Source organism: Teleopsis dalmanni, chromosome 2 (genome assembly GCF_002237135.1).
Source record: "Teleopsis dalmanni isolate 2A chromosome 2, ASM223713v2, whole genome shotgun sequence".
In the NCBI taxonomy this organism is placed as follows: domain Eukaryota; kingdom Metazoa; phylum Arthropoda; class Insecta; order Diptera; family Diopsidae; genus Teleopsis; species Teleopsis dalmanni.
Window position 1 is genome coordinate 33092623 of NC_051847.1, and position 19906 is coordinate 33112528.

Below are 19906 nucleotides of genomic sequence, written 5' to 3' on the forward strand. Positions count from 1 at the left end.
ATTCAATCTGAAAATTTAGTTTAACTTTTTTGAATTTAATTTCCATTGATTCTAATTACTATAACTACAGTGGTTCCACAAAAGGTTCCGAAATCCCATACGCATAGTACGTACCGATAAGTGTATAAGCATTCATTTTGGTTAAAAAGAAAATCGCTCAACTCACAATTCGCATTCGAAAAATAATGTTTGTTTTTCCTAAACAACTTAAAACCATTTTTTTCCACACTTAGTCCTTAGACTCACGGAGGAAACGAAATCCACTTAGTTGTTATTGTTGTTGTTGTTACTTTTTATCAGTATGAACTCAAGCACATTTCGTTATTGATACCTTTGAAGTTTGGAAGTTATGTGCATATTGGTACGCTCAGCCTCAGTAATTGAAAAAAACTTTGAAATTACTTCGCCTGTGGATGAGCGCACTTATATGGCATTTCAGATGCGTCTGAGTTATATGAGCTACTGAGGCGTATAAATATGCGAATTTGTTGCTACTTAAGGTGCAGCTGTGCTGGTTCAGTATGAACGGAAACGTGTGCGTAAAGTATCATCATCTATCGTCAAAGTTTTGTTTACTTTTGCGCCTTATGGGCAAAAACTACCAAGTTTGCTTCTTTGCTGTTCTTTCCACTTTGTCGTTCATTTTACTGTACTTTTTTACTTCATATACTTTTTTATTTTTTTTTTTTTGTTACCTCAATGTCTGCTTTAGACATAAACAATCTGAAATCCGTAAAGTACAAATAAGTTGAGATACTTTTTTTCTTTGTTTTTATACTCATGTATGAACCGGAAAGTTTGGAAAAACATGTAAGTGAAGCTAATGAAGTTAATTAAACTTCTTCTGTTATTTACATCTCAATGTGAGTATATGTTTCAAGTGTAATTTTTGTTATTGTTAATAAATTTTTTTATTAATAAGCTATATTTCTAACAAAAAATAATTATGTATATTATTGTAACTCAATAATAAATTTCGAACGATAATATAAAGTGAAATACTCGAATCGTACTTAATTAATGCTATGAAATAATAAATTAAATTAAGTCTGTTTTAGTATCTGACTACCAAGAAAATTCAAAAAACATTAAAAAAAATTAAGTATTCTTTCTTTCTAATATAACACAGCAAGTGAATTTGCTTTAATGAACTATCACAGCAAATTAACAAAAGTTCACATTCGAACACACAAGTCAAGTACGGTTTTGGGTCAGTTGGCTAATGAACACTGACTCTGAGCTTTAAAATTTGGCAGGGCTAGAGTTTAACCCTTGATACATGCGGTTTCAAACGAAAAAATAATTTACAAATAATTGAATATAAGAAATAATTACAACACCATATTGATCATGGGTATTTCATAATACTTAAAACAGCTGTATGGTTAGCCAAAAATTCAATTAATAAAAAATAATAAAAAAAATGTTTGTTGTTGCAATTTCACTACTGTTCGATAAAAATCTCTCTATTGACGATAATAATTTATGTTAAGAATTTAGTCCGGTTAAAAATTTAGTCAAAAAATTTATTAAAAATTAATTCAAATACTAAATGTTGTGAAAAAAATAAACAGATTTAGTAGACTGAAAGGATATAATATAAAAAGAAAGCCTAAAATCTTATGACGTAGAGCTTTCCCTTGAATTTGAATATTCCTTGGTATATTAGGACAACAGACATGCATAGAGATTTAACGATCAACTTAGTAAAAAAATATATCTAGAAAAGAGCCCTAAAATTATTCACAAAAGTTAATACGTTAGCCAACACCGCCCTAACAAACCTTAAGTCCACCTGAGGACGCATAGGAAGATATGCTGATCTACGATCCGTCATCAGTTAAAAGATAAATAAATGATTATAATTCTAGTATAGTTAAAGTTTAGTGTGGAGCAGGGATAAGCCCCCCAGCCACAAAAGAGTAAAAGTGCGCAATAGCACTAACTTAAACCACAACAAAAACAACAACAACAACAACAACGTACTCATATTTCTTAACAATACATTTCAATATAAAAAAGAATGATAAAATTTTAATTTCTGAGTTGTGTTGCAAACTGGCGTCTATTAGAGGAATAATATCACGCAATAACAATCATCGACACTATAGTATGGTTGTATTCTGATACATAAAATTCCATTAAAATATACTCCAAAATATGAAACATCAAGTGTTGAAATATTAGTTTTTAATTAAAACAATATTTCATTTATTTTTCGACAATATTTCCTTTTTGACGTATAACTTGCGGGCGTTACTCATACGCCCCGTGGCAACTTAATTAGCAATATTTTTCCGACAAAACCGAAAAAATCAAATATGATTTCCAACTACAATAACCGAAAAAAAATCGCAAAAAAAAATTGGCACAACAAATTGTAAATGACTAAAAAAATATGTTAACATTTTGTGGTGAAAATCACTTGAGGCGCCACATATTGTTGAATAACCAAAAATAAAAATTGAAATATTGAAATTTTTGTGTTGAATTTTTTCTTTTTTTTATTTTTTTTCGTTTGGCTTACCACAACAAAACGCATACAAGTCCTGCCAAATAAATAAAGTAAAAGGCACCCGCGCTGCTATTGAATTGAGGAATGTTTTGTGCAACGATTCGTGATTAGCTCGCGCCCTTCAAATTGTGTTAACAAAACTTTTATAGAGAAAATCACAAAAACCATGAAAAAATACTAAAAACCAATAAAAAGGCATCACAAGTGAAAACAAATGAAGCTGTGTAGTTGTGTAGCACCCACGTCGGGTTTTCCAAGGGTTTTCCAAGCCCACCGCCGGAGAAAGGGTTGGCAAGTAAAGTTTTAAAATTTCACAAACAAATAACAGAGGAAAACATGCAGCAGTACAAATTATTAACAACATAACAAGCGGCACATTTGCTCCGACGGACGGCAACATTTGGCAACAACATGAGAGGCAGCCGAAACAACAGCAACATTTACCGCAAATACAACAACGAACACGCCAACATGTTGAGGAAATTAATTTTAATTAATTTTATGTTAAAGAATTTCACAATTTTTTACTCCTCGTATTCAACTTTTTTCTCTCCTCCCCACGCTTCTTAGTTTTGTTTGCCTACGGAGTAACATTTTTCATGATGAAGACTAAAAACTCAGCTTAAGTGCGGATAATTTGTTAATTTCTTTACATTTTGCCATTTGCTGTTGTTGTTGTTGTTGTTAGTAGTGTGGCAACAGCAACAGTCGCTGTTGCTGTTGCTAATGTTGATGCTCTCTGCCTCATTGTTCATATTTTTGGTTAGGAAATTTATGTTGTCGGTTGATGTTTTTACTGGTTTTTATGTAATTTGCCGCTATATTTTTACGTATGTTTATGTTGTTGTTTAGAGGGATGTGCTACGAAAATGTCAGGCATTGTTAGTTCATAACTTGTAATTAAAGTAAAAGAAATTTTCTTAGCATATAGAAGTATAAATTACATATATACGTATAGAACATTTATTACCTCACAGCAATAAGTAAACATAGTCATTTAGAGCAATATCATCAAAGGCCTTTAGCTGTTCAATGAGATATCACCAACCGGCTTACTTTTCATGTTACTTGTGCCTACTTTGATAGCAACTTAGCCATTAACACTCCCAATAAGAGGGTGTTTGAAGATGGGATTATTAAACAGCATAAGAAAATATAGCAGTTTACACTGACAGATCACAGTTGAATAAAGGCAAAGTAGCAGAAATCTATTTCACAAATATATGGATAGATCTTATCACTATCAAAAATCTGCTTTAATGTTTTAGACACAAATTTTTGTCATCCTAAATACCTGCTTTCTTGCCTTGAACAAGGAATCACTGATACCCAGAGTATATCAGCAATCTGCGTATCATCCAAAATAGTTCTACAGATAGACGATTTAGCAAATAACTAAGCAGCAGTTTCAAAGTAATTCTTGTTAGGGTTCCTGTTAAAGAGCGTGTTGACTCTTTGATGGAATCATAATCTAAGCCACGAACCTTGGAATTCATAGGTACTATTAGTTTCTGATTTAACATTTATATTGTCAGTCTGCATCTGACATTCATAAGTCATGAATGTTGACGATTTAGCAAATAACTAAGTAACAGTTGTAACTCTAGTTTGGGCTCTTGAATATATTAATATAGGGGAAAACGACCGCTACGAAGAGTTTACGAGTCTTTCGACTTTTCATTTCAGTTTCTGCTGCTGTCAGCCACAGAAAAAAGTTTACATACCATCACTTTTTTTAAGAGGCCAACAAAAATTGGGTTAATATTTCTTTAATAGAAAAAGGCATAAGCCATTAACTATTGCTTCTGGGTAATGGCCTACGCAAATGTGAAACATTTGTCTTACTCTATGGAAGTAAATCGGTTATACCTAAGATACTATTGCCTCTTACGGTACATTGTATTATAATACGGTGTGGAGCTAAGATGTGCTTGTCTTTTCGAATTGCTTGTCTTATGTTGAGGGTTTTCCGGGTTAGTGTAACGGGGCACTTCTACTCTTTCTTAGCTGTGGTGTTTCTACAGAGTCCCTCCCTTCTCTTGGACTAATTCCTCACAAACTCGCTTGTAGTACATACCTACCGACGATCGAGCAGGAGGCAAATATTCTATGTCTAGAAATATGAAATAAAAACGGTTTTTTTAGTTAATAAAAGAAAACTCCTTCCACATCACCTGCTCACCTACTTATTCAATAATATACAAAAAATATTCCAATACCTAACAAAGTAAAATAAAAAATAAGCACGTTAGTAACATTCCTTTTTGAAAGCATCAATTTTCATCAAATACAGCGAATTAATATATATTAAAAAACATTTCTTAGAAAATTGTTGTTAACTTTATTTACTTCACGTAAACTGACAGAATTACAAGGAAGAAACATATCATTTTTCTCACTTTCTTCGAGATTTATGATGGCCTACCTTCGCCTATGTCCTTACATCTTTGATTTGTAGCACGTGCATTATCAAATATTCCATTAATCTCGACACTACAGTGTTAGGAGAACGACTTTCTTGAAGCTTGTCGTTAATTGTAGCAACTTTGTTATTATCTTCAATGAAGTAGTTTTATAGGCTGTCCATCGTAATTACTTCTCTGGCCTTAGATTACAGAAAATCTGCATACATCATCGTTACTCTGATCATATTTTTGTATAAATTTTTTTATTTATTACCTACTGTGGTCTTTTCATGAGACTCAAAGCACTCAATGCAGTTGTCCAAAATTGATACCCATTGACATCGTTGTAGTAGAAATATGCACTACAAATGCAGTGTATTTATACTACATTGATTTTCACTATTTGAATTTAGTGAAGAATAAAATCAATTTCACTGAATTTAGCAATCCAATAAAATTTAATATCCTTCCCCTTACACTGGAGTGCAAAATCCTAAACACGTAATGTTTCACTTACAGCGTACATTGCCTGCCAAGAAAGGATTCATCCATACCGTTTACAGTCCTACGTATTTTTCGCAGCGTCGTGGAGTTAATCGAGTGGAAGCAGTTAATAAGCTTAAGCAGTAAAATATGCTTTTTTCATGTTTTATTCTTAATGAAAATTTATGAAACGCATTAAATTCGGGTCAGCTGTGGTTGCAATGTGAACGCAAGTCGTAATTTTAAAATTAATAATTTTTAGTAGTTTTGTGTCATGGCGATATTATTAAATATTTAAATCGAAATCACTAGTGGTACCACAAAACTACCCGTATTTATAAAATATTCAGAATTTACTCGAAGTATACAATTTTTTATATCAATAGATGAAAAGTTTACTTTCATTCCAAGTGACCCCTTGAAAGCAAAAAAAAAAAACAAACTGAAGTCCATGTAATATTTAAGTTAAATTGAAAATCTAATAAAATTCATAGTAAACCCAACCCACAACTAACCCGTATGTTAACCTGTTAGTGTCCCTCGTACTCTGTCTGACATGTCAAACCAAATGTCAATACAATTTTTTTCTGCACATTTTACATTTGAAAATCAATGCGATTTTCTTCGTGTTCAGATATTTTCTTATTTTTTTTATTAACTTTGAGAAAAAACCTTTGACATACTTTTGCACTATTTTTATATATAGATTTTTTTTAATATTCTTACCAATGCTGATGCTGGCATTTCAAATTTAAAATATCTTTTTCTTTATGAAAATAAGATAAAAAAGCCACTTTGGCAGCAGCTGCAGATAAAAAAATGGTTGTAAACATGGCGTTGAAAATAAATTTGATTAATTTTATCAATTTTCTTATTCTCACAGATACTCAAGCATTTCAAATGTCTAAAGTGGAGAAACGTAATGACAGATAAAGCGACTTATTGATAATCAGACAGAATTTTTTTCCAATGTCCAAGTAAAAAAATTTCTCTATTTAAGTGAAGAAAATTAAATAAATACGCATCTATTTTAAAATATTTAATTTTAAAAAAAATATTATAGAGAGGTTTCGAACAGTACTGAATTGTAACAACAAAATTTTTATTTAATTTTAAGTAATTGAATTGTTGACTGATCATACCCAATATAACAAATAGTAGTACCAAATAGGTACTACCCAATACTGTTTGGACCGCATATGGTAAGTAAGTAAGTTTTATTTGCGGCTTCTGACCAAAATTGCAAATCTAATATCATGAGGGTGAGAACCTATAGCTTTTGGTTATCACCCCAAATTACGCGAATAGGATGACTGTATATGTTACTTTCATTTGAGTTGAAGTTACTTTTTCCAACCGGGTGCTGTCCCAATAAACAACAGAAATGTTAGATGAGTCTTGTTTCATCCCAATGAGAATAAATTCAATTCATATCTGCAAAAATTCTTGGAAGTCCCATGGAGACGTTTATCTACGCATTATACCGACACAACGCTGTGTTAAGAGCACAGCGTTGTTGAGCCTTCACGGTTGGTAGTCGAGTTAAAAAGCTATGGGCTCTAGTTCATCCATCTCAAACTATAAACAACTTCGTTATCAAAAACGATTTGTATCAACTGAATAGCTGCCACAGAGAGAGTATCTAATAGACTTATCACTTCAGAAATTGGATTTATGATTTTAAGTTCATGAGAATAAGTAAATAATGTGCCTGGATATCATATAAAAATAGTCTATTTTACAATATAGACTTAGTAAAGGAATGTACCTGACTATCATATGAAAGTAGTCTATTTTACAATATAGAAGGCATACTCAACAGGCTTCAAACTTCATGGGAATAAGTGAATTGACCTAAACATCATATGGAAATAATTTATTTTACAACATGGATGGAGTAACTAACAGACTTTCCACTTTAGGAAAGTTAACTTGGTATGTCGGTTATTAAAAAAAGCTAAAGATTGCCTGTATCTTAAGACGATTACTGGAAAACCTTTCATGATAGCAGATAAATACTTAAGCTTGAAATGGTTTTAAGAGGATGAAATACTGATATACGGCAAATGGGAAAATGACTTAAAAACTATTTACAATAAATTCGAAAAAATTAAATTTTTCTCATACAGTACCGAACATTTTCCAAACAAGACTTCTTTAAACCATCTTAATATCCGAACGCATTTAAGTACCAGATATGATATGATAGGAAAGGATATTTATTTAACTAAAAATTATTTATTCAATAATTAATAATATATATAATTATAAATAAATATGTAATAATAATAAATAATGATTATTAATATATAATTGAATATATTGAATATTAATATATAATAATAGTAAATAATTATTATTAATATATAGTAATAATAAATAATTATTATTAACATATAATAATAATAAATAATTATTATTAATGTTTATGAATAATAAAAAAATATTAGTTCCCTTTCTTTATAGTTAGGATTTCTTTGATACCGTGTATATCGGAAAATATTCATACTGGACCCCCATACGATTTTACTTGTTTCATGGACCGACAAATCATACTCCAAAGTTAAAGTATTTTACTACAAAACACCCTGTATATATTTTAGAAAAAAATATTATTTAAAAAGTACTGCAGAGTATAAAATAATATTTAATTCTCAACAAAATAGACACCAAAAATATTAATTTACACATTTTCCTACACAAACTACATTACCTTTAGGCAATGTTTTTAATATATATAAAATGAAAATGTAAAATAAAATATAATAAATAATTTTTAATAATTTTTTTTATGTTAAAAACAAAAAAAAAACATTGCGTGGGAGTCATTTATTTTATTTTTCTACTTCTTTATACTTCCGTCTTTGGCGTTGCTTCAAGTGCTGCAGTAACCTGATTTCCTTATTTTTCACATAAAAAACGTATTTCAAATTTCGGTTTTCATTTTCTCCTATTTTTTTTTGTTTTTTTTTTGTATTTGTGATATTTCCATTTTTTATTTATTATTTTCATTTTTTATTATTTTTGTATGAAATATATTTGTCGTGACGTTTATATTTATGACTCGCACTGGCGGCGTTATTGGCCAATAAAGTAGTCCAATAAATTCCCAGTTATTGCAAAATGTATCTTGAACTTCTGCTTTTTGCTTCTGACTTTCCTACACATATATAGGTATATATATACAATATGTACGATAAATGTGTTATAGCTGTGGTTCAGAATTATTAAAAATTGTAAAAAATTTTATTTACCTTTGACAGAATATTAGTATCACAAAAGTTCTTACCTGAAAAGAAATAAATAAAAATTTATTTAAAAAGGAATTCATATTTGATTGAAATATAGATATTAAACAGAAACCTTTGAATTGTAGTATAATTAAACATATAACCGAAGATGTTGATGAATGAATTATTGGAATTAGTAAAATTTAGCATTTTACTTGAGACTATACGTATGTGAACCGGATCATAGTTATACTGTAGCACCTAGACAATAAGTTTGTGGTGAGTACTCATTATAATGATTGAGATTTAAATCCAACACTAATTCTGAAACTAAATGATAAAATAAGGAATTGCATGACATCAATTTTTCAGCTTCGAAATAAAATGCTATCGAAGAACTCTGTTATAGGCAATAGGATGAATTTCCATTATGTACAGCTAGTTTCTAGTCCAGTTTGGTTCAAATATGTCTTGTGGTTTGATATCCATAATACTAGATAGATTTTATTTAAGTTGAACTAGATAACTCGTCTGTTTCTAACCCAACTTGGTTTTCTAAATTAACAAACAAAGTACTAAATAGGTTTGGTGCAAGTATTCTTTGCGATCTAACAGCCGTAGTCCTGAATAGATTATACTTTGATTGACCTTTCTAACTTATTCGTTTTTTTGCTAATTAAGCTTAACCATAGCACTGGATAAGTTTTATTTTAGTTGAACTAGATAACGCGTCTGTTTCTAGTCCAACTTGGGTTATATGTGCCATGTGGTTTTACAATCGATGTACTAAATAGGTTCTACATTGTTCCACTTTGGTCCAGGTATTACTTGTAATCTGGTAACCGTACTATTAAATTGGTTCTACTTTAGTTAAACTTTCTAACTTATTCCTTTTTTGTTCAATTTAGTTCAAGTGTGCTATGTGGTTTGACGACCGAAGTACTGAATAGTTTCTACTTTGATCCACTGTGGTGTAAGTATTTCTTGTGATGTGATAATTGATACTTAATAACAATGAAGCAGCTAACTGGTCTTATTCAATTTAGTTCAAGTGTATCCGATGATTTGACAACCAAAGTATTGAATAGGTTCTACTTTGGTACAAGTATTCCTTGTAATCAGAAAGCTGTAGTACTGAATAGATTGTACTTGAAGCAACTGACTAGTTACATTTAACTGTCCAGTTTGTTTTCAGTATATCTTGTGATCTGAGGTGTCACATTTTCTTCTACTCAGACTTTATGCTCAAGTTTCTCAAGTTATTTTTATTTAATTCCTAGATTAGTCAATGAGTTTGAAAACTAATATCTGAAAAATGAAGTGAGCAAACATTGAACTCACTAAGCTTGATAAATTCATCAACTTTGTAGTTACTCTTATGATATCAGTCCAAATACCATAATGAATTGAACGCTGAAGAATCGAAGTAACTCATTGAGAGAAATAGTTAATATACAGCAAAAATTTTATAATTATTTTTGTATTTCAAATCTATTTAGAACTTAAATATAACAAAAAGTAACTTTTTAGTGGAATTTAAATTCATTTCGCGAAACATTATCTCTATTTGCTATTGTTTTATATTTAATATCTTTGAAATGTATATCGTATAAATACATTTTGCTTTTATGATGTTTATTCTTTGTAGTAAATGAGACAATTTGCAATTAAATCGCTCTGAATAAAAACATAAATTCATTTCGTTCATATTCATTTCAGAGAAAGCAAATTTTAATGCTTTTGTTTATAATAAAAGCAGCAATTTGCATAATTTCTTTTCACAACACGCAGATATTTTATTTCTGAATGGAAAGGAAATAAAATTTTAAATCTGAAAATATAGGTTTATTTTTAACATTTTTTTTCTGGTAGTTAAAAGCACAATTAAATGAAAAACAAAGCAATAAAAATAATAATTTCTGCATTAACAAAAAAAAATTATTTCCTTATAAAAGAAAAAAATAATTTAAATAATTTAATTTCTTTAACAAAACAAAATCTTTTTCAATTAATATTTTTTTCAATTAACAAAACAACAAATTTTCTTATTAAACAAAAGAATTGATAATATTACCATCCACAAAACAAAATTTTTTTTCTTAGGGAACCAAAAAAATAAATAATTTTAAAAATTAATTAATTAAATTAATTAATTAAAATGTGAAACAATTTCTTGTTATTGTAATTTACTACGTTTCGAAACCTCTCTAACAATATACAAAAGTTTCTATTACCAAAAATATTTACTACCGTCATAATTGATATTAAAACACAATTTATTATAAAACAAAACAAATAAATAATTTTCCATTAACCAAAAAAAATGTTTATGAAACTAAAAAAAAATTATTCTATTAACAAAAAACAAAAATTATTCTATTACAAAAAAAAAATTTCTTTTAACAAAAAAAAATTTTTATTTATGGAACCAAAAAAAAAAACTCACTATTTCAATAATTAAAAAAATTACTTATAAAACATAATTAATGGTCAATGTTATTGGTGGGTTTTGTGTTAGGCTAAGGCCCCTATGTACTGCGACCAGCTTGATCTATTGTGCATCGCTTTGTATTTAAACGTTTAGTAGCTCGAGGAATCGAACCAGCTCCTTTGCAGGGAATTTAGGAATGTCTTCATCCTCTAGTTGGTATGCTCCTAAAATTTTGTTTTTTCTGTGGCCTAATGCATCACAGTTGGTGATCAGATGTTCCATAGACTATTCCACAGCACAACACTATCTACAAATATTAGTGTCGGATATATCAATTTTGTGTACTTTTCGAAACCTCTCTTGTATAATACAATAGTTTTTATCAAGTAATATAGTTACTATCGTCATAATTGACGTTGAATTACAATTTATTATAAAACAAAAAAAATAAAAATATTTTTAGTAACAAAAAAAAAATGTGTCCTTATGAAAAAACAAAATATAATTTTTCAATTAACAAAAAAACAAAAAAAATAATTCTTTTATTAAAAAATTCTTCTATTTTTATAAAAAAAAATTTTTTCGTTAACAAAAAAAAATGTTTTCTTATAAAACAAAAAAAAAAAAATAATTGTTCCATTAAAAAATAATTCTCCTTATAAAATGCTGAATATAATTACTGAACGAACGATAGAAACTGTTGGCGTTTTGAAGCCATCAGGTATGGAAATAAATTAAATGAAATAATTAAAACTGAAAACTGTCATTTTATGGTACAAAGTCACACGTTTTGCAGATCATATAATGAGATTACCTATTCATATCTAAATTACATCAAATAAATGAAGTTAAGTTGAAGTTAAACACAAATGATATTTTATGAAATACACATAAATCTTCAGGGATAAAATCTGAAACGAACTTTCTTATTGTAAGTAATTGTATAATGAAATGAATGTAATATTGTTACAAATGGAATACACCAGCATACACCGGCATACAGAGAGATGCAATTATATAAATCTACTTATTACAATATTTTCTGAAATTAATTTGTAATTGAATTTGTGTAAACTGCGAAAGTAATTAACACAATTTCACAAAATCACTGCAATGAAATGAAATTTGCAAAATAATCCAATCCAATACTGTATAGTTCACAATATTCAAGCATCTGTGTATGTGTATGTGTGTGTGTGTTTATACTGTGTGTGTATGTAGGTGAGATCTGTGAAGGTATGTAAAAACAATTAACCTAATTTCGTGGAAACGTTGTCCTGCATAAAATGTATGCTTCAACCATTTCACGTGCTCTTGTAAATGTTCCACTAAAACCGGAAGCAACGAACAAAGCAAAAACAACAATAAAATTTTGCATACACAAGCAAAGATAACAAACACTAACCCAAAAGGAAGAATGAAAGTAACTGCCATTTTGCGAATAATGAAACCTGCCGTGAATGCAGAAAACCAAACAAAATATACACACACACACACACATCTGCTCACATATAACAATGAAATAAAAGAAAATATAAAACAAAAAAATTAAAAACAAAATAAAATAAAATAGAATTAAAAAAGAAAAGCAAAGAAATTCTAGAGATATGAACAACAAGTAAATCTGTGTGAAACGCTAATGAGCCAAATAATGATTTTAACGCCTGAAAGTAGGCACTTCTTTTGTTATTTTGACCAAGTATCAAGTTGGTAAGTTCTGCACTTCCTTTTCTCATCTACGCCATTTTCAACTTTACTTCACTAGTGTAAGCTTTGTAATGTAAGCCATTTTTTTTTTTTGTAGTTTATTTTTCCATTTTTCCATCCGTTTTTTGGCACAATTTGGGCAGTTTTTTTTTTCGCTTCGTTTTGCTCATAAATAATTTAGTATTTAGCACATGAAATTTAAATTCGAGAAAAATTAAAAAAATATTGCCTGTTAAATGGTAGCTTAACTTAATTTATTATTTATTAACTTAAAAACTTTGTTACTGAATTTCGCAAAAGTTTAGTTCCCTGCGAAAAAGTTATAAACTTTTTAAAATGAGTGCAAAAAAAACGTTTTTGCTTCATTAGCGTAGCGACTTCATTGTGACGTTAAGGTTAGCCAAGTTAATAAAATGTTTTAATTAAAGCACAAATCACAGTGGATAATTGTGCTTAAATGCTATGAACTCATTAAGTGAAAATGACATGAAGCTTATTCTAAACATTGCCAAATATATTGAATTGTTGATTAAAGTTAACGGATACGCTAAGTTGACAAGACCGAGTTAAAAGAAAATGTCGTTCCAGTATAAAATGACAGTTAGTCAGACAGGCAGTCAGACGAAAAAGATAAAGAAGAAGAACGTGTCTCCAATGGTTTGATGAATTTTAGATAACACTAACCTCGCTTGTTGTAGAAGACTGGAGAAGTTGGACAAGCGATGAAGGCGATTGGAGATGTATTAGATTAAAACCTGAAAAGGGTTGCTATAGCTTAGGTCAAGTAAAATGAAAGAAGGAATAACAAAGAAAACAGTTTTGATTCCATAATTTTTTGTAATAGTGGATAGAAGAAATGATCATATTAGTACTAGTCAAAAGCATTTATGGGTTGCTATAGTCAATTAATTAAATAAGTAAAATTATATGAGAATGATGAACTTTAACATGTCTATCTAGGATTTCTTTCGAAAACTAAATAACTAATTGGTTAATATAACCAAGAAATATGTCGGGTCAAAAAGTAACGAAAATTTCAAAATGGTGAGAATTATGTATTGTTTACAGAGTAGTAGTTCTTTATTGTATATTAGTTGCAGTAACAATTCCCATAACCATCTTATTATATGACTTGCTACAGCTTTTTTATATTTTTTAAATCCCCTATCGAAACTCAAAGAATCAGATTTTTCAACACTAAATGAGATAAGCACCCACATTGGTTAATAATTGAAGATAATGAGAAAATATAGAAGACGGATAGATAAATAGATAAAAGAAGACAAGATAAAGATAAAGACAATGTCATAAAACTAACTTCAGACCATATCTTAAAATAAGCCTCAATATTGTTTCTTGATGGTACATTTCCTACTAATTTTCCCAAAAATTTGAAGTTATATCTTGAATGTTCAGTGCAGAACTCCAAAACTAAATTCGACACTGAATTGTCGATATCTAAAATAACGATTTTAAATATCCCCCCATTATAATAGTACAATGATATAAAATCATTCAAACTGTTTCATCAATTTCTTTTTTTAAAAAGTGATGGCTTTTTTAGTAGTAGCAGTAGAGGAGGCACCGTTCAAATACAACCAAAGGGCTTTCAGACCATATTTATACAAAAAATTATTTAACAATCCTCGGTATCGGGGGCCATTGAGAATAACACTTACATTACTTTTGGCTTGAAGAAGTAATGTACGTCTCTAAGAAGTGTAAGCAGATGATGCCATTATTGAATACGTCGATGACTGACGAATTATTTTTGAATTTTTCTTACATCGTATGTGGCTGGGTAGAAGTGACCTGTGTCATTTGACAAAACTTTCTTAAAATATTTGGACTGATTTCTGAACTAACAAGCAGTATCTCACTGATGCTCGGTTGACTTCTAGCACTAATTGAATTTTATGATCTTAGTGTTAAATGTTTTACTCCATCTATGAGCAGAAATTAAACTCATGTGTATGATGCCAAATCAGTAATATATGTTAGAATCTTCTTTACTACTGTGTTTCAAGGTGAAAATAATTTCATTATCTACAAACGAGGATAGACTGCTATACAAAGAAGTAGCGCAGTTCAAAGTTTTTGATTGTTTTTCGAACTCAGTTGGTGACTTATATTGACTATAAAGCAGATGAGGCACTTCATGTATATATCTTTTTCAGCACTGATATTGAAAACATTGTCAGTGAGAGTATTAATTTGTATTAAAGTTAGATACGGAAATTGGATACGAAGTAGGCCAGAAAAATTAAATATTGTTTATAAATGAAATTATAAACCATAAACTTAATTGTAAGTAAATAAAATTTCAAATTAAAATTTTTTTATTCTGAAATTGTTTCAAATTCCGTTTCCTTTAAAATATTCAAAATTCTAGTTTGGCTTAATTAAAAATTTTAAAAATGAATAGATTACTTGCTATAAAGAAGCATCTATCATCACCTCAGCTCGGTAGAAATTATGTATCCAATATTAAAGACATGCAGATTCAAGTTAGACATGCTAAAACTGAAGCTCTAGTGGACAGTATGTCTCCACCTGATATGAAAAAACTAAATAATTACTACGAGAATCAGACAAAGGAATCAGCTGAACACACGAAGAGATGGCGACGTGCTTCTAGCAGAGCTACCAGACGTGATGGTGCATCAACTAACGAATTTAATATGTCTGAATCTAAAAAGAAGTCCTTACTTAATTCTGTACTTAAGCCAAAGTCTGAATTTGCATATAAAAATTTAGTAAAGGAATACGATAGCACAAAAAGAATTTCACGGTACGAAGAGCATTCCTTTCCCAAATATTAGTGAACACTTGCGAAAATTTGAAAAATGAATAGGACAAGAAAATTGTCATGATACGATAATGACTTCCTTTGTCGGATAATAGTGAATCATTACATAAATTTGAAGAGTACTGACCAATTAATTGAATAGGGCAAGAAAATTCTCACGATACGATATCGACTTCCTTTGCTGGATAGTAGTGAATCATTACATACATTTGAAGAGTCTTGAGTGCTATTGGTTATAAGATAGAGCATTAGCAATGATAACTGCAAGCTTAAATAAATTTTATTCTTTGTTCTAAGAAGAGTTTTTGTTGAATATGACAAAATCATTGGGTTATTTATTACTGCCGCTCAATTCTATGAAATTGGAAAAGTTTTTGGAAACTAATTTCAATAAAGTTTGCACTTCATAAAGACCATCGACGATAAAGGCGAAGAAAGTAAGACTACCTTAAAAGTAAGGGAGCTGAATTTTTTAAAGGTAAGTCTTAAGCTAAAATGTCAATTATGCTATATACAAGTTAGTAGAATTTTATAATGGGTGCAAAAAGTTTTTTCACAAAATTTGTATATCTTACACAAAATTGTCTCCTTTAACTCAATGCTGTGGGTGAGAGAGTTTAAAACCAAGTCGAATGAATTGCTTAGATGTTATTGATTGCATATGGTAAGTCCATAAGTGAAAAGTGAAATTCACTGTTTGCATTTCGTCATACATAGTTTCAGAGAAACCATTATATAGGTATTAAAAGACAGACAACTACTAAGCTTACCAACCGCTTGCCTGTACATATTGTACTAATGTGCCTATTCATGAATTTATCACGAGTTATAGCCTTAATAAATGATTACTAAAAACTTAATACTGAATAAATAAACAATTTTATCTATTAACTTAAGCGAATACACAACAACTGCAATCATTATTATCGACGGCCTCATTGCTATTTTTTTCTGCAACGTATCGTACCTTATTGAAACAAAAAGCTCAGCTTAATATTTATCATATTATTATTCCATATGTATTTTTTTTCACATTAGCTCGCATTCAAGCGCGAAATCGAAATTGTTCCAAATTCTGTGCTTCAACGTTAATATGGAAATAATAATGAATAAAAAAAAACACAGAATGACGCAAACAATGAAAACTCATACGCGGAAACTACAAAAAAGTCACTCATACGGCGTGTGTTCCCACATACATTTTTGGCCATTTTATTTGGTGAATTGCTAATCCGGCATTTTATTTTATTCGCTCGCATTCATAAATTGATTACAAGAGTCCTTTCCTGGCAGTTATCCTGTGTGCTCGATAGCATTAAATAGAAATTATGTTTTTACACATCAGATTAGGTCCTGCACAATCAATTATAATCTGTTTTGAGAATTATAACCGCATTAGCAGTTGTTCGACTCCTTGTAATTAAAATGATCAAATTAAATGTGCGGTCATTAAACTGAGCTTACTCGTACCAATGTTTAAGCACATTCATTTTACAAATACACACATATATTATCTGATATCTGTACAGTCATCTGTGATGGTGAAATTAACAAATGACTCGCACAGTTTATAATGTTGGCGATATTTTGGGATATATGTGATGTTTAAGCACTGATTTTGTGGAATTGGTGAAAGGAAAGTTAATTAGCTTTTTGGGTTAAAGTAGAAATTTATTACTTATGCCACTGGCTTTTTTAATGCTAATGATAAATTTTAATGAATTTTGAATTGAATTTATTTAATAATAAAAATGAATAATTAAATAAAATTATTTGAAACTTAAGTTCAAATTTGTGTGGTCACAAACAATAACTGCACATATCTTTGACTTAATTCTGTTGAATACTTTTAATATTAAATGAAAGTTCTTGATTAATACTCAAAGAATATTAATGGGATTTTAAAAAATATATAAGTTTATATTATAATTTACAGGTAACTGCACCAAATATTGTGATACAATTAATACAGCAGCCAGAATTGACAACTATGCACCATATGCTCTGTGAAGACCCCGAAGGTACACAACACCAACAATATCGTGACAAATATGTTTACAGTATTGCATGAAGCCAATCCTCAAATTTTTTATGATGACGAATGTATGACAAAACAATCGTTTGGATTTTTACTGTTCCAAATAGTAAGCTAAATAATGTCTAAAAATTACTGACAGCAAACAATGATATCAAGACTCAAATCCAACTTATGTGCTTAATACGAGCAAATGATCACAAAAATATCGTCGCATTGAATTTGATGGTTTGAGTAAAAATTCTCAGGAAAATGAGTCCACAGCAAGCGCAATATTGTTTGTAAATGACCTAAGCAATAGCAAAGTAGAAGTGAAAATGAATATGACGGCTTTAAATATAATATATCACCATCTCAAATAGTACACCACACAATAAAGACTCAAAGCGTCACAATGAATTTGATGGTGGTACATAAATATCGTGTAGAAGATGAGTTCCTAGCATGTTGAGTATTAGTTTCTTCGTCCTCAGTATCTCATATTGAAGACCATATAGTAAGCACTGCCATCCAGCATCAATCAAACGCATATAGAAAAAGATGTGACGACAAAAGTAACCTTGCAATGAATCTGATGACTCCAAATCCACGGTCCTAGCTTCTCATACAAAGACCGTTTCAATTTCGCACCTTATTTCTTAAGTAAGTTATATCTCTTATGTGAGCTAAATATTTAATCATTTGCTCATCATTCTCGTACTTATTATCACTTTAAGATTTCCTGGTCGACACTGTCAGAATATAAGTAAGAAGATTATAATACAACAGGTCAGAGATATACCTGTAACCCCAGAAGTGAAATGCTACTGATTTGCATGTTACTACGAAGCAGTGATCAAAAATTTGTTTTTATCTAATGTAAGAATATTTAAGCATGTATTAAGGTATGAATAAAAAAATATTAATAACTAACTTAATGATTTTAAATTCCATACAAATGCTGAGCATAAGTGACTGTTAGTAGCTAATGAGATGGGGAGTAATTTTTAATCAATAAGGAAATTGTGTAGCTGTTAGAGAAATCAGTATTAAGACTTACTTGATTGGCTTTAACCCCTCGTTATCGCACTTCGACCTGCTGCATAGTCTTGATAGTCTTCACTACACCAAATAATTAACAAGTTTAAGTGATATTTTATAAGCTTCTTTAATCGGAATAAAGCCTCAGTAGGTAATATTTACACTAACATCTTTAAAAAGAATATAAAAAAATACATAACTTTTTGAATTAATTATCGAGAGTTCATCTGCTCGGGACTATAGGAGGACATGGGACCAAGCTCGTCCTGCTCTGCTATATCTTTTGTTATTATTGCTTTTGCTTGATTATTGCTCAACACACTTCATCATAGATCTTTGAATATATGTATTAGTTTTAAAAATGCATTCATTAACTTTTAAACGTTTTCATTATGGCTTTTGTTTGACTAATGCTCAATACCCTTCATCATAGATCTTGAATATACTTTGAATATATTTTTCAGATTTTAAAATTCATTTATTAACTTTGAAATAGTATTAGTTCTACCACATCTTATAGTTGCAACTATAATTGATATGCGTCTTATAACACTTAACACCGAATTGCACATACCGAAGTACGCATTACTCATACGCCATGTGGTAGGCAATTTGCCAAGCAAATCGAGCAATTAATAACAAATTAAAATTAATTGATGCTTTATATGCATGAGTGTATAACTAATTTACATTGAATTAAAATGAAATACTTAAGCTCTTACATAAATGTGCTACCAGTAAAATGATTTTAACGAAATTTTTAAGAGGAAAACCAAGGAATCCACTATGACAGCAACGTTCTTCGTAGCAATTAACCTCAGCTTAATTTAAATCATATTTTCCATTCAATTAAGAATAAAATTTTAATGAAATCACAAAACTCAGTGCAACAATACCTTTACGACTATAAAGATAGGAGAAATATCTTACCCCCTCCCCTTTCACCACTTACACTGACACAACAATGCAAATAAGAAATGACCAACTTTTTCCGAGCATTAATCAAAGTTGAAAATCTGCTGTAAAAAAGTGTTTTTCCAACTAAAGAGCAAGAAAAGAAAAGAAAAAAAAAAGAAAAAATAAAAAATGGTGAAAGTAGAGAAATGTAAAGGCAAAGCGAAGGAAAACCAATTGAAAAGCCACAACAAACAATGAAAACTGTCGATGCCCAAGAACAAAAGCATAAGAATCGTTAAAGGAGAACGAGAATCAAAATGAATACGCAAATGAAAAGTAATGAAAATTCCACTTTGAGAAATTCTATTTAAAAT

General features: G+C 29.7%; 1 long non-coding RNA gene across 1 annotated transcript; it reads left to right on the top strand.

The window, feature by feature from the left end:
* Nucleotides 1-15121: 15121 nt before the first annotated feature.
* Nucleotides 15122-18527, top strand: LOC119685127. Its single transcript, XR_005252785.1, has 3 exons — nt 15122-16058; nt 17517-18257; nt 18332-18527. It is a non-coding gene; the product is annotated as an uncharacterized LOC119685127 (long non-coding RNA).
* The last annotated feature ends 1379 nt before the right edge of the window (nt 18528-19906 follow it).